The 14635-nt window shown below is 40.9% G+C and overlaps 1 protein-coding gene across 1 annotated transcript in view; it reads right to left on the reverse strand.

Annotated features, from left to right (window-relative positions):
• Positions 1–14635, reverse strand: part of Gli3 (GLI family zinc finger 3) — a 257609-nt gene that overhangs the window by 211093 nt on the left and 31881 nt on the right. The gene's annotated exons all lie outside the window — the stretch shown is intronic.

Consider the following 14635-nt stretch of genomic DNA (forward strand, 5'->3'; position numbering starts at 1 on the left):
GATGGCTGAGCCAGCCTGTCATGAAGTCCTATTTTAATTTGATTAAACATTTACTCAAACCCCATTACTTGAAGCCCACATATGCTGGTACCAACACAAAGATATCCTCAGAGATCCATGGAGATGCCAGAAGGCAGCTGGATTCTCAGCAGAGGTAAGAAGGATGCCCCCCTTCCCTGTTTTGTACAGCCCTTGGCCCCTAGGTCCTGGCAAATCCTACTCAGGCTCATAGGTCACATAAAATTCTTCATGGAAAGAAATACATGTGTACACAGACTCTCTCATTCTTCCTTCATCTTCCCCTGCACCCAAATCCCTGGCCCGGGGCAGGGGGGGTCGTGCGGGAACCCTTGTTCTGGCAGAAGAAACATAAGGAGATGTGAATGCATGCAAGACCATGCCCAGAGAGGCACATGCCCAGAAAGGCACAAGCCCATCCCTTGCACAAACAGTAGGGCTCCCGCCCCTAGCCTGAACTCAGCTGGGACAGTCTGCTTCCTACCTTTTATGTGTCTAAGACAATCTGTTTCTTCAGCCCCAGGCTACTGAGAAAAATAAAAGGTTCAAACTTAATCCAGTGAGTGTTTCCTCCAAGGAGCTACTTCCTGAATCTTCAACTGGCTGTGATGCTCTCCTTTGGACCCCAGTTGAAGTCAGGAAGATGATTCACTAGCTTTCCAAGTCCTGCCCAGCTCCTCAAAACTTCCCAGGGTTCCTGGGAATCCAGGCAAGGCAAGGACTTCAGGAAGGGCCCAGGAGCTCTCCCCCTCTCCCTTCAGGCTCTTTTAAAACCTTCCTCCTTGGGCTAGGGACTTAGCTCAGAGGTAGAGAACTTGTCTGTCATGTACAAGGCTCTGGGTTCAATCACCAGTAAGTACATAAATAAAACCTTTCCTTCAAATTTCCAGACAGCAGCCAAGCTATTTAATAGAAAGCATACCCTAAAATAAGAGGCCAGACTCAAATAGAATGGCAAGTGAACTCCTATGGAACTGAGAAGGGACTCCATTCAATTTTCATTCATCCCTGTCTAATGGACCTGCTTCCTGAGCACCCACCTTGTTATACAAGGCACTGAGATCACAGTGAAGGAACAGTTAGTCCTTTTCTTAGGGATCTTGCAAGTCCCTGCCAGACCCTGTATTCTAGTTGGGGCAGTTGAGGGTGTTGGAAAGAGAGAGACAGAAGTGGAGAAGGAGCATTAGAAGACCCTGTGACTGAATAATAAGGAATATTCACTTTTGCAGAGCTGAGAGAAAAGACAGACGCAGAGGGAATGGTAAGCGCAAAAGCCCTGTGGCAGAAAGTGACATATCAAAACATAAAGAATTTTATGACTTCAAGAGGAAGATTCCATCACGATGGCCTTTTGGGAATGAAAAGAAGTGAAATGGAAAAGTCAAATAAGTAAATAACAAAGGAGGTAGGGTTTGTGACTAGCACCAGTTTGCAAATATGGAAACCAGTGCACAGAAAGGCAAAGGAACACATCTAGTGATTGGCAACACCAAAATTCAAACCCAGTGGGTATGATCCAGAACACAAGCCTTGGGTCATTGAGTTCTTACATTCCTAGGGCTATAAAAAATAGATATTTAAAATGCTAAATTTGATGAGGATAGTTAATAAGCAGTTTATCAAGGAGATATGGGGACAGAAGAGAAACTGCAGAGATGATCAATGTTAAAAACATAAATGGATCAGCAGAGAGTAAAGGGCCATTGTAACCGAGTGAAACTAACCCAGATAACCATGTGCTCCCCAGCAGGGTATCCCAGGCTTCCTGATCATGACCCGTCCAGTAAGACAGTACTGGAGTGTCACATGCTGGTGGCATGCTTAACGTACATGCATGATAGGGCTTTGCTTTAGGCAGTGCCACTCACAACTCCACAAACATTCAATGAACCCCACCACCAGTGAGTAGGACTGGGCCGCAGGAGGCGCACCCCGTCAGGTAAGACAGCTCTGCCCTTGTGGATCTCCAAGTCTGCCCACTGAATTGCACATGGAACCAAATCAGCGTTCACACAGATTTCAAGGGCTGCACACATCAGAAACCAAGAGGCACAGTGTGATGCCCTGTCTCTGGACCCAAGTGAGGGCCCAGCTGTGTCCCAGATGACAGGACATTGACCAAAGCCAATGCCCACCAAATGTCACAACAGAAGCTGCCCACATGATGGCTTTCCAAGGAACAGGAGGTTCTCAGGAGGATGACCAGGAAAGAAATGTGCCACACCCAAGGGTTGAGAAAGTTTAAGACATGAACCGTTTTATCTCTGCAGCTTCCACCAGTACTCGGTTTACCGATGTAACTACAGGCTACCAAGAAGCAGGTGCTTCATTTCACAGTCATTGTGAAAAGCCCCTTGGGCAGTGACAAGGACTGCAGAAGCCATGGTACGTGTGCCTTCAATAAGATAGCCCACCCTCCACCTGCAGGAAGACCAAAGAACACTAAAGACCAGGACTTCGACCTCCAAGGGACTCACTGTCCCTTCTCAAGGAGAGATATTCCTTTGGAAGCACACAGAACTCCACCAGACTGAATCTGAGCCCTCTCGTTCATTCAACAAATACGTACTAAGCTCCTATGTGTACTAGGGCTAATATCTGCTATATTTTTGTGGTAATGTGTTACAACAGCCTAAATAAACCACTTACATAGAAAGATCCCTACCTTTTCATCTCCTGTATTATGAAAGATTGATAAGAAAAATACACACATTGCTGGTGAAAGGGCAAGTTGATTTAGCCTTTCTGAGTATGTATGGACGTCTCAAAATGTGAGTCTTTCTTGATTCAGTAATTCTGCTTTATGGAACTGAGATAATTAGAGATATGAACAAAAAAAATAGCTTCAGGATGGAACTTCCTGATAAGCTAGATTGGGAATGAGTGTATGTGTGTGTGTGTGTGCGCAAAAAAATGGTTCCAACATTTTAACCCGCAACAACTAGAACGGCCTTGACATCAACTAGCTAGAAAAAGTTAGCAAGCTCAGAAAGAGGTTGGGGAGATCAGCTCAGTTTGACAATGTCATGTTCAAAGCCAGACATGGAGGCTCATGCCTGCAATCCCAGCTACTGGAGAGGCTGAGGCAGGAGGATCAGTTGAGCCTAGGAGTTAGAGACTAGCCCAGGCAACTTAGTGGGCTCAAAAATAAATAAATAAATAGAAAGATCAACAACACAAAAGATGTGTATCAGATATCAAAACATAAATGTCTGATGCAGAGCTGAGATATGATAGACAAGTCTGACATTTGGAAGGAAGGGACCTGATCTGGAAAAATAAAATCGGGAGTCATGAGCACATCCGTGGTATTTCCATCTACAAAACGAGTTGATGTCACCCAAGACAGGAGGAAAGAGAGAGAGAAAAGAGAACCCAGGACTGAACTCTGAGGCATTCCAGCGTTAGCAGGATGGAGAACAGAAGAAATGCCGGTGGAGGAGACTGACAAGCAGTGGAGCACAAGCAGAAATCAGGCAGAGAGATGAGCAGGAGGGTGAATCAAGATGCCTACGACTCAGACTGCAGAGGAGGGAATGCAGAGCTGGGTCCAATGCACTGAAGAATAATGAGGACTGAAAACAGACCAGTGGACTGAGCAACATGAGCAACACTGGAGTCCTGGAAAAGGCAGATTCCATGGAATAAGTGGCCCAGGCAAAAGCCAGAGTGGGTTTGAAGAAAAAGGTGGAGGCAACGCACATAAATGACTGACTCTTTGAAGGAGATCTGCAGCAAAGATGGGAGCAGTAACTGGTGGGAGCGAACAGGGTCAGGGAACATTGGTTTCTTTAAAGAGGAGGATTGCGTGCTGACAGAGACCCAGCAGTAAGACAAAATAAATGGCACAGAAAGAAGAGGGTGGCTGGAATAATGGCCTGCAGAAGACAAGAGGGATGGGATCAAGGGTGCATCTGGAGGAATTGGCTTTCGGACAATAGCTGGGCAGTTTACCAGCAATGACTGGTGGACAGCAGAGCATGTGGGCAGCAACACCAGGAGGTGAGATGTAGTTGTAGGAAACAGCGAAGTTCTCTTCTGTCCTCTTCCATTTACTTAGTTAAAGTAGAAGGTAAGGCTCTCGGCTGAAAAATGAGGAAGAAAAAGGGCTATTGGAGCCTGGAAGTTTATGCAGCTATTAAAATAGCAGTGTTGGTTAGGATGAACTCTTATGACCCACAGATCAATTCTGGTGCACTTCCTCCTTTTTTAAATAAAGTTTTATTGGGACATATGCATGCCCATTTAAAAAAAAAAAAGAAAAAGAAAAAGGGCTATTGGAGAGAGAAGATTGCAGAAAATATAAAACATTCTTCCAGGAATAATGGGAAAACAGAAGAGTTGGGAAGAGGGCGTGTTCCCAAGAAGCCACATTCTGTCTCTGAAGCCCAAAAGAGCACGATGTGTAACTGCCTTTTCTATTGTCTACTAAATTACACAACCTCAAAAACCTTTAGAAGCATGGGGAAATCTCTCCCTACTCTAAAAGCTGTTAGCAAAAGTGGGCCTATGCAGATGTTTCCTTACTGGAAAGAGACTCCCATCATTTGCCCATTATCTGGACCAGGGGCTGGCAAACTTTTTTCTGTCAACAGCCAGAGCGTAAATATTTTCAGTTTTGCAGGCCATTCTGTTACAGTCCTGTCATTGTAGGGCTAAAGCAGCCACAGACAATAATAAACAAAGGATATGGGTATATTCCAATAAAACTTTATTTACACAAACAGTCAGTAGGCTGGATTCAGCCTTCAAGCTATACTTTGCCAACTCCTGCAACATAAAACACAGGCATCTTCTAAGGATTAGCGTAGAGTATCATAACTTCTCACCTATTCACAGAAAATACTAGTGTCTAACAAAAGGAAGGTCCTGATGCAACACCTAGCCTAAGGAGCAACAGGATTTAAACTTCAAATTGATTCAAAGCTTCCAAAGGCTAATTCATATAGTTCTTTCAGTGTAACACTACAAATGTTTTTCACCAGGATGTGAAGGTTTAATAAAAACATTCCATTACTCCACAATGTATTCCTCTGACATGATCATACCCATTTTGCAGACAATAAGGCTCAATAAGTGCATTTTAAAAGGAAAAACATTCCTCTACTTCTAAACAAACACAAATCTAGCACTCCCTAGCTAGAAAATCATTCATGTAACCAACATTCTAAGAATTGACATTCTATCTCTTGACTGAGGCAGAAAAATTAAAATCTCATCTTCAGATTATAGAACTTCAGAGTAATCCTTTTAGACGGGGTAACTTTCTCACATTTAGGTCCATCTAAAATTTTCTCGACAAGGACTCTTTCCTAGATTCCTGGGGCACCGCAATTTTCAATGTGACCCTGAGTCCAAGTTTCTCAGATTCTAAGGCTCTGAGCAGCTGTGTCCAACAGAATCTTCTGTGGCCAGTAGCCACATGTGGCTAATGAGCACTTCTAATGTGGCTATTGTGACTGAGGACTTGAATATTTAATATTCATTTATTTAAATTTTAATATGAGTGGCCAAATATGAGTAGTGGCTACCATGTGGGCCAGGGCAGCTTTAAGAAAAAGAAATGAAAACCAAAGCATAATTAGGCATTACTTTCTTCTTTTTCTGCCTAAACTCTTCAAATGATCCCAAGAATCCTACTTTATAATCTTTGCTTTAAAATAAAAATAATACTCCCTGCAAAGACATGCACCTTACAAAAATAAAATAAAATAAAAAAAAAATACTTGATCCCTGAACACTTTCTCCAAAGGAGCTCACATTTCACTTCTCCATCAGTCAAGATTATTAACCAACTTTCCAACTTTCAGTGGAAGATAAAACCTCACATAAACTGAAAGACATATTCTCTGTCTGTATAGGAATTAAATTTTTGGCAAACAGAGTTCCAAACAAACCCCTATTGAACATCAGCTTTACTATCCTTGCGGGGTATAAACACCACCATATTGGCGGTGCCAATGTCTGTAATTGCCTTTCACTGTGTGCTGGCAAGAGCGCCAGGACAGGCAGCAACAGGCTGAATGCTAATTAGCTTTCATGTACAGGCTGTTCTTTGGGGAGGGGAGTGATGGGGAAGAGACCTGAGGCACCTCGTGGGTATCTTATCTTATCCCAACCAGACCCACAGCAAGAGTTCAACTCAATCCAACCTTAGGGGAGTGAATGATTTCAAGAGAGAAGGAGAAAGAAGCAGTTCCCAATCAGAAACCCATGTTCCTTCCGGTGAAGTTACTTTTAGTATTCCTTCCAGGTTACTAAAGTATTTGTGACAACACGAAGCTTTCTTGATACCCCTGATAGCTCTCAAATAAAGAACACATGACTTATTCTATTTTAACTGTATTTATCTTATGTATTTGTTCAAGTCAAGAAATGAGGAGTCTTCTCGGAGTCCTCTCTTCCCTTTTTCTTACCTCCCACATCCAGTCTAGCCATACCTCCATGGCAAAGCCCAAGTCCATCCACTTCTACCTATTTCCAGGGCAGAACCACCACTTTCTCTCGCATATTTCTGAATGGCCCCCTGATTCTACTCTTGCCCCACGTAGTAACCCAATAACAGAGATCAGATCATGGGGTGTTAGAAGCTGAGAATCAAAGGTCTGACTTCCTCAGTTTGGGTCCTCAGCTCAGCAACTTATGATCCAGGAAAATCAGTTAACCTCTGTGCCTCAGTTTCCCCATCTGTAATACAGGGATAATGACAGTACCTAGTTATAGGATTATCAAGGTTTAGATGAATTACTCAAATGAAACACTCAGAATAGGATGAGCATGTCCTAAGCCCTCTAGGAAAAGCTCCCCACTGCTTTCAAATATCCTGATAATTCCCATCATACTTAGAATAAAACCCAAACTCTTGCCTTGGCCTCATCTCATTTTGCTTCTCCCTGAATATTTGTTTCTGTTCTGGAACACACTACCTTGGTGTTTTCTCCAGGGAGCCACCTTGCAATGATCTTAGTCTACAGATCTTCACATGGCTATACTTTCTGGTGTTCCCAGCCTCTCATCAGTCCTTCTGTGGTGACCACTGTTCCCATCCTACCTTGTTTCCTCCCTTCTGAATACGTTATCTCTCCTACATTGCAGGAACTCTGTCTGTTGCATTCAAAGTATCTCCAGCACCTACAACAGTGCCTGGCTTTAGCAAGTGCACAAAGAACACTGCTTCCCATGAATTCATGAGTGAATAAACGAGCAAATAAATGGATACAGCCATGTGATATGTATTGTGGTGAACATCATGTTTTCTGCTCCACATCCTGCTGAATGAATAACTTTTTGCCCCAGCAGCTGAGAGCAGGCACCCTTCAATAGTCAGCCCATGCAGGTGTCGCCCCAGCTCCAGAGAGCTGCCTTGCTCAAGGTCATGCTCCTTCAGGACAGCAGTCAAATGATAACTGATCTGTAAAGGCATACAAAGGCCTGGCCATCCTAATCAAATGTGAAACAAATCTTACAGTCCATTCTAACTACAGAGTTCCCCATGGGTTAGCAGAAGCTCTCTGTGGGTTGGCAGAAGTCAGCATGGGACTTATACTGCATCTCAACATCTCATTGCACCCATTCCTGCTCCCTCCCCTTCCTTTCCCAGGTGCAGATCTCAAGGGCACACCTAATAAACATCCTGCACGTTAAACTTTTATCTCAGAGGCTACCTCCCAAGAAGTGCAACCTGTACTACATGTGATACCTGGTACGAGGAACACTGGCTCCCAGCCCACATGGGCATGTAGGAGGCAGGGTAGGTCTGCACACCTGGCACCTTTCTGCCCTATGCTACTGGGTCCCCTCTTCTGCCTGAACTTGTGGGGTTTATACCTATGGTGCCCAGGGTGCACACTAAAACCCTCCTTATTGTTGGGATTTTAGAGCATGTTTCCTGAGTCCATAGGAATCCATATATATTCAAATCCAGAACTGCTACTTTCACTATAATTTAGTCAAGTGGTTTTTTTCTGACTCATGGGAAGGAGTTTAGGGACCATCTAAAAGACTGCTTCCATCTCTCACTCCAACCACCCCCCTCACCTGCTTTCTTATTCCCTATCATTCATGCATGCAATCCTGCATCTCTTCTGGCATCCATTCAGAGAGAACTCAAAAACATGCACAGAAAACCTTAAAGTGAGTATTTAACTCCGAACTCTTAAGCCATATTTTTCTTATAATTATGGCAGGATGCTCAGGGATATTTCTCAAGCAAATCTCAGATTCTGCAGATGAGCTTGAGTCTGCTTCTGTCCCATAACTCTCAGAAAATACGAATATCCAAATGCTTTGTTCGTGACCTTGTGGAGCTGCTCAGATGTGCTGCAGCTTCTCTTGTGCAATCCTATGCACCACAGATGTTCTCCTACAAGTGCACAGTCCATATCCCAACCAGCGACTCCCCATCCCACAACAGGGGCTGTCAGTATCAAGGATGAAGAATTACAACTTTTTTTTTTTTTTTTTTAAAGTTTGTTTTAAATAAAACATGCCCTGGCAGCAGTATTTAAAACTCGCTTTCTTGGATTGGCCATCTGAACAAAGGCTTGGAGTGTAGAGGCTTACCCTGACCGTGGAGTCACGGTGCCCTGTGCTGGGTTTCCACTCTAGGCATCTGCAGCCTTTTCAGTGACACTGGTGTAGATCAGGCCTAATCAGAGCAGTGCCTGAGAATTTAGCCTCCCTGTCACCACGCATTAAGCAAATGATCAAACAAGCCTGAGCATATCATCAGCAATCCCAGGTATGAAATTCTGCCCTTCAATGTGGTTCAGCACATCAAAACCAAATAGCACCATATAACCATGCAGAGGGAATAGAAGTAGAATGACACCTACCTACTTGGGGGCCATACCCCTGACCCATCCACATTCACTATCCTGGAGAGGATGGAAATAGTCTCCCAGTATCTCCTCATGTTTACCTGTTAGAAGGCCCACAACATTCATAACAAGCAAATCCAATTGACTTATTAAGCCTAGATGAATGTCATCTTTGAAAATAATAAATCCTAGGCCTAAACATTTGAATTTTCAGTTAGTTCAAATAGACTTCATTTCTGGTTCTACATCAGATCAGCATTTGTATATTATCATATCTCATTTTGGAATTAAAGAACTAAAGTGAACACTTAAGTGTGTCTCATCTATCTAGAATAAAATAAGTAGCCAGGTGTGGTGGTGCTCACCTGCAATCCCAGGGACTCACTCGGGAGGCTCAGGCAGGTGGGTTGTAAGTTCAAAGTCAGCCTCAGCAGCTTATTGAGTCACTAAGCAACTCAGTGAGATCTTATCTCTGAATACAATATAAAAAAGGGGCTGAGATTCAATGCCTGGCACCAAAAAAAAAAAAAAAAGACTAAGGAACACTAAAAAGTACCATTAGGAATAGCAGTGGCAATAAAATGAAAAAGAAAGCTCACTTCATATTTAACTAAAATGCATTTTTGTTATATACATTTTCTTTTTTTAAAATGTTAGAATGAATTTTAATGTCTACCATATAGCTATTTAACATGTGAATTAATAATAAAGGAGAAAATAAGAGTAAGCTTATCAAATTTAGCCCTGAAGATGATGCCCACATAAAGCAAAAGATAGAAGCCCATTAACCAGCCATTCCTATGGCTGCTACTTGGTATTACTTTTCTAATCCATATATACTCAAAGTTTTAGTACATTTTTAAATTGAATGGTAAAAAAAAAAAAAAAAAAAATCATATCCACTTAGAACTTCAGAATGTGACCTTAATTGGAAATAGGGTCTTCACAGCTATAATTAGTGAAGATGAGGTCACATGGGATGAAGATGGCCTAAATCTACTTAGTTGCGTCCTGATGAGAAGCTGGTATACACACAGACCCACAGTGAGGAGGATACCATGTGGCACTGAGGTGACACATGGGCAAGTTGATGCATGCCAAAGATGGCCCCAAACTCCAAAGGATGAAAAGCAAGGAAGGACACTCCCCTGGAGCCATTGGGAGGATCTTGGCCTGGGCAACACCTTGAGTTCAGACTTCTGGCTTCCAGAACTGTGAGCACTAAATCTCTGTTGTTTTAAGCCACCCAGTTTGTGGTAATTTGTTACAGCAGCCTGAGTAAACTACCTAAGGAGAAAGATCTCTACCTTTTCAGCTCCTGTATTATGAATGACTAATAATAAAAATACTCACATTGCTGGTGAGAGGGTGAGTTGACTCAGCCTTTCCGAATATGTATCAAAACCTAAAAGCGTATTTCATGATCCAGAAATTCTGCTTTAAGGAAGTGACATAAATAAACAGAGGTAGGAACAACAACAAAAAAAGTATCTATAAGGACAACTACCACATTGTTTACATTGGTAAAAAGAAACTATAAAACAAATTGACCTCGGATTCTTATAGCAGCTTTATTCCTAAATGCCAAAACTTAGTGAAGGATCAGATGTCCTTTACTAGGTGAATGAATAAATAAAGTGTGGTACATCTAGACAATGGAATATTACTCAGTGCTAAAAAGAAATGAGCTATGAAACTCAGAAAGAAATACCAGGCACACAAATGCATATTACTAAGTGAAAGAAGCCAAACTAAAAAGACTACATGTCGTGTGGTTCCAGCCATGTGACATCCAGGAAAAGGCAGAACTGTGGAGATCAACAGTGGCCAGAGGTTGAAAAGAATGAGCAGGCAGAGGGAGGGATGAATAGGAGGAGACTTTTAGGTCAGTGAAACTGCTTTGTATTGTAGTAAATACATGCCACACACATGTGTCCAAACTTATAGAAAGTATAAGACCAAGAGTGAACATTAATGTAAACGACTCACTTTCAGTAATAATGATGTGTTTTGATGTAGTTCACCAGTGTTTTCACAAATACACCACTCTGGTGGTGCATGCTGATAATGGGGAAGGTTGTCATGGTGGAAGAGGGTGTGCGTTGGAAATCTCAGGAACCTGAGACTGATGAAAGAAAATAAAATAAATTAAAACAAAAAGAAATGGAACAACAAAAAAATTAATGCCCTATATAAGCAACAATAAAGAACTGATAAAATATAAAGTTTGATCCAGCCAAACAATGGGGTGTTTGCAAGGAAAAACAATTGTAGAATGATGATCCAACAAGAGACTATGCAATGTATAGAAATTCTAAATGGAATTCATACAACAGACAGTGCAGAAAGGCATTCTGTGTAAGAACAAGGTAGAAATAGACATAAAACCACTATGGTGAAGAACTAATCGATAGTTAGCATTTTAGAGCTCCTTCCGGTATTGAGCACTAATCATCAAAGCTAAGGGTCTTTCAGTCTCCATTTGTAAAAGCTAGCCAGGAAAAGCTGCAATCAGCCAAAACCAAAATAAAACGATGGGTGGAAAAAAATAAAATAAAACATGGAAGGCTCAGATAATCTAACACATATTTTCAAGCACGTGACAGATTACAAAGAACACCCACTTTGTACTCCAATGGCTTTGAAGAATAAAGAAGAGGAAATAGGCTCAAAACATAGCAAGTAAGACCTGATGACATAGACGTGAGAATATTCTTACCAAAATTTCAGAGTCCTGGAGTAAATTAGCAAGGGTAACACAAGTCCCTCTTCCTCCCTGCTGATTATTAACAACAGGATGAACCATTTCCTTTCTTGCATTATAAGAAGCAAGCCTGAATCAAGTTACTGTTCAAGTCTTTCCAAAAGCTATCATAGGGCTGGAGTTGTGGCTTGCCTAGCATGTGTGAGGCACTGGGTTCGATTCTCAGCACCACATATAAATAAATGAATAAAATAAAGGTTCATCAACATCTAAAAAAAATATTTTTTAAAAAAGCTATCACATATCACCTTACATCTCGACAGAGCCAAGTATATTCCCTAATGAACATTCACATCCAAGCAACATATGCATGCATGAATGGATATCCACATGTAACTCTTCTCTCTCTGTCTCTCTGTCTCTCTCTCTCTCTCTCTCTCTCTCTCTCTCACACACACACACACACACACACACACACAGTTTTGCAAATCTAAAGGGTAATTTTTAAAAGTATTTATATTTGCAAAATAATATTACCAATGGTCATTTTATACAGTAACAACACTGATGGCATGAAGACCATCTTAACTCTTACAAAGTGCAATATAAGGACTCACACGTTACATTTCCAGAAGCTGAAAAGAAAAAGAAAGACAGACATAAAAATTATGATAATGGGAAAAAAAACAAATTATGAGCTGGCAAAATGAAAGCCATTAGAATTGATAAATATATCCTAAAGCAGACTGTCTGGGGAGCAGGAAGCACAATAAGCTGCAGCACTACTGGCAAGTCTGCAAAAGACTTAAAAGGACAGAAAATACAAACACAGATAAGGAAGAGCTGTTTGCTGTTTTTTTTTTTTTTTTTTTTTTTTTCCCTCTAATGAAGCTACTAAAATTCTATGTAATTAAACTTTAAATTTTTCCTAAAATATAAGGAACCAAAAACTGACAAGGAATGGAAAATATAAGCAAGCCAATAAGAATGGAAAAAACTGGAATAGCTTTCAACTTTATTTCCAATAAAGGCTCCAGACTTTGATCTTTGTGGGTTTGTGTGAGTTTATTCAAACTTCCAGGGGAAAGATAATTCCATGTGATGAAAATATTTCTAGATTAAGACATTTCGAAAAAATTCCAATTTGTTTCAAAAAATGAATCCAATCACAATACCAAAATGTAATATTATAAGGACAAAAAAGTAAATTAAAAACCGAAACTACATATGGATGTACAGAAAAATACTAAGCTCCTAAATGCAATATCAGTGTATCGGGTTGAATTAAAAAAAATCTAAAATTAAATAGATTTCATACCAGAAAACAGGATTACAAATATTATAAGAAAATAGGCAGATATAATTAGTCAAAGAAAAAGAATCACATATTAAAAAAAGCAAAAGATAATGAAACAGTATTTCAAAAGATATAATACTCATTCTTGATTTTTTTTAAAAAAGTACCAACTCCGAAGTAAAAACACACTTCTTTAACCTGTGTTAAAAAAATATAATAGTTACAATTAAGATGGTTATCATCACTACTAATTGCTATTATCCAAGAAATTGAAGCCAGTTCAAGGTTATTTAAAACAGAAATCATGTATACAGCAATTGGAAGGAAAAGAACAATATTATTATTGGCAGACAGTGCTATAATTTAACCTAGAAAGCACAAAAGATGTAACACAGAAATCATTAGGACAAATAAAACATTTAGCAAGGTCATAAACTGGAAAATAATATCTTGAAATCAATAACTTTCTATTTACCAGCAATTACCAGTTTTAAAAGTAGACAATACTTTTGAACACTTGCAAAATGCCAGAAAGTGTTGAGCCCTTAACGTATTTACACAGTGAATTTTCACACTAACCCTACAAAATAGATACCACTGTGATCTGCCTCTCAGGTAAGAAAGCCAAGGCTTAGGAGAACTAAGCATCTTGCTCAAGTCTCACTGTTAAAAAATGCCAAAACCAAGAGCAGCACCAGGCAGTCTGAAGGCAAAGTCCTACTGAGAAACCACTGCACCACACTACCACCTTCAATGAAACCAAAAGGTGACACCAGACAAAATGTCAAGAATAACTCAGCAAGAAAGCCGTGCAACCCCTACATAGACATTAAAAATAAAAATAAAAATAAACTAGACCAACAAGCATAAAAACACCCTATTTGAATAGAGACATACCATATTTTCCCATAGGAATATTGTTCTTTATAAAAAGGTCAGTCAGACTCCCGTATAATAAATATACCTAGTGCAATGCCTATCACGGCATATGGAGGTAGAATGACTTCTTGTGGATGCTGGGTTTTGCACAGAGGTGGAAGACGGAGTTTAATGATGTGATTCTGAAATTTATCAAGTAGTAAAAAAGTGAAGGGCCAGCCAGGAAATCTTAATCATGGGAATTAAAATGTCCTTGTCATCATAAAGCTAGTCATCATAGCCTCCATGCCTAGGTCTACATAGGTAGCTCCTCTTCAAAGAGTTCTGTGTGCACCTTTGGTGACCCCCTTGGTACTAAGGAAGATAAAGTATGAAAGAACCAACAAAACCTAAAAACAAGAGATAGGAGAAGATTCAAACAATGCTTAAATTAAACATAGCTCATATGTTAAAGTGACGGAATTAAAATACAAAGAGATGACAATTAGCATTCCTTATACCTTGTCATCTCTTCACATAAACACACAACACTGGTCAGTCCTTGCAGTCCCACTTCAGGGCCACCTCATCCAGGAAGCTATCCCCAGAGTCCCAGCACCACCTCCAGTTAGTTAGCACCTTTGGAAGTCCTTCTCTATCACTTGGCACCAAATTTTCTGGCATTGTGTCCCCTAATTATGTGCTAAGAGGCCTGCAGAACCTAGTAAGAAAGGACTGAGACTTCCCTGCCTCTCCCCCAATCCCTGCCCCACGCAGAGGACAAGCCCTGGAGGTACCCCAAGTCCAGAGCCCAGCACCCAGAAAGACTGGCTGATTAAGAGACTACAGTTCGGCTTGCATGGCCCTCAGCAAGTTTAAGGTTTCTAAAAAGGGGGGAAAAGGCCACATCAAAAAGGTGATGATTTTTTGACTCAGCTC

The sequence above is a fragment of the Callospermophilus lateralis genome, chromosome 1, assembly GCF_048772815.1.
Source record: "Callospermophilus lateralis isolate mCalLat2 chromosome 1, mCalLat2.hap1, whole genome shotgun sequence".
NCBI classification, from domain to species: domain Eukaryota; kingdom Metazoa; phylum Chordata; class Mammalia; order Rodentia; family Sciuridae; genus Callospermophilus; species Callospermophilus lateralis.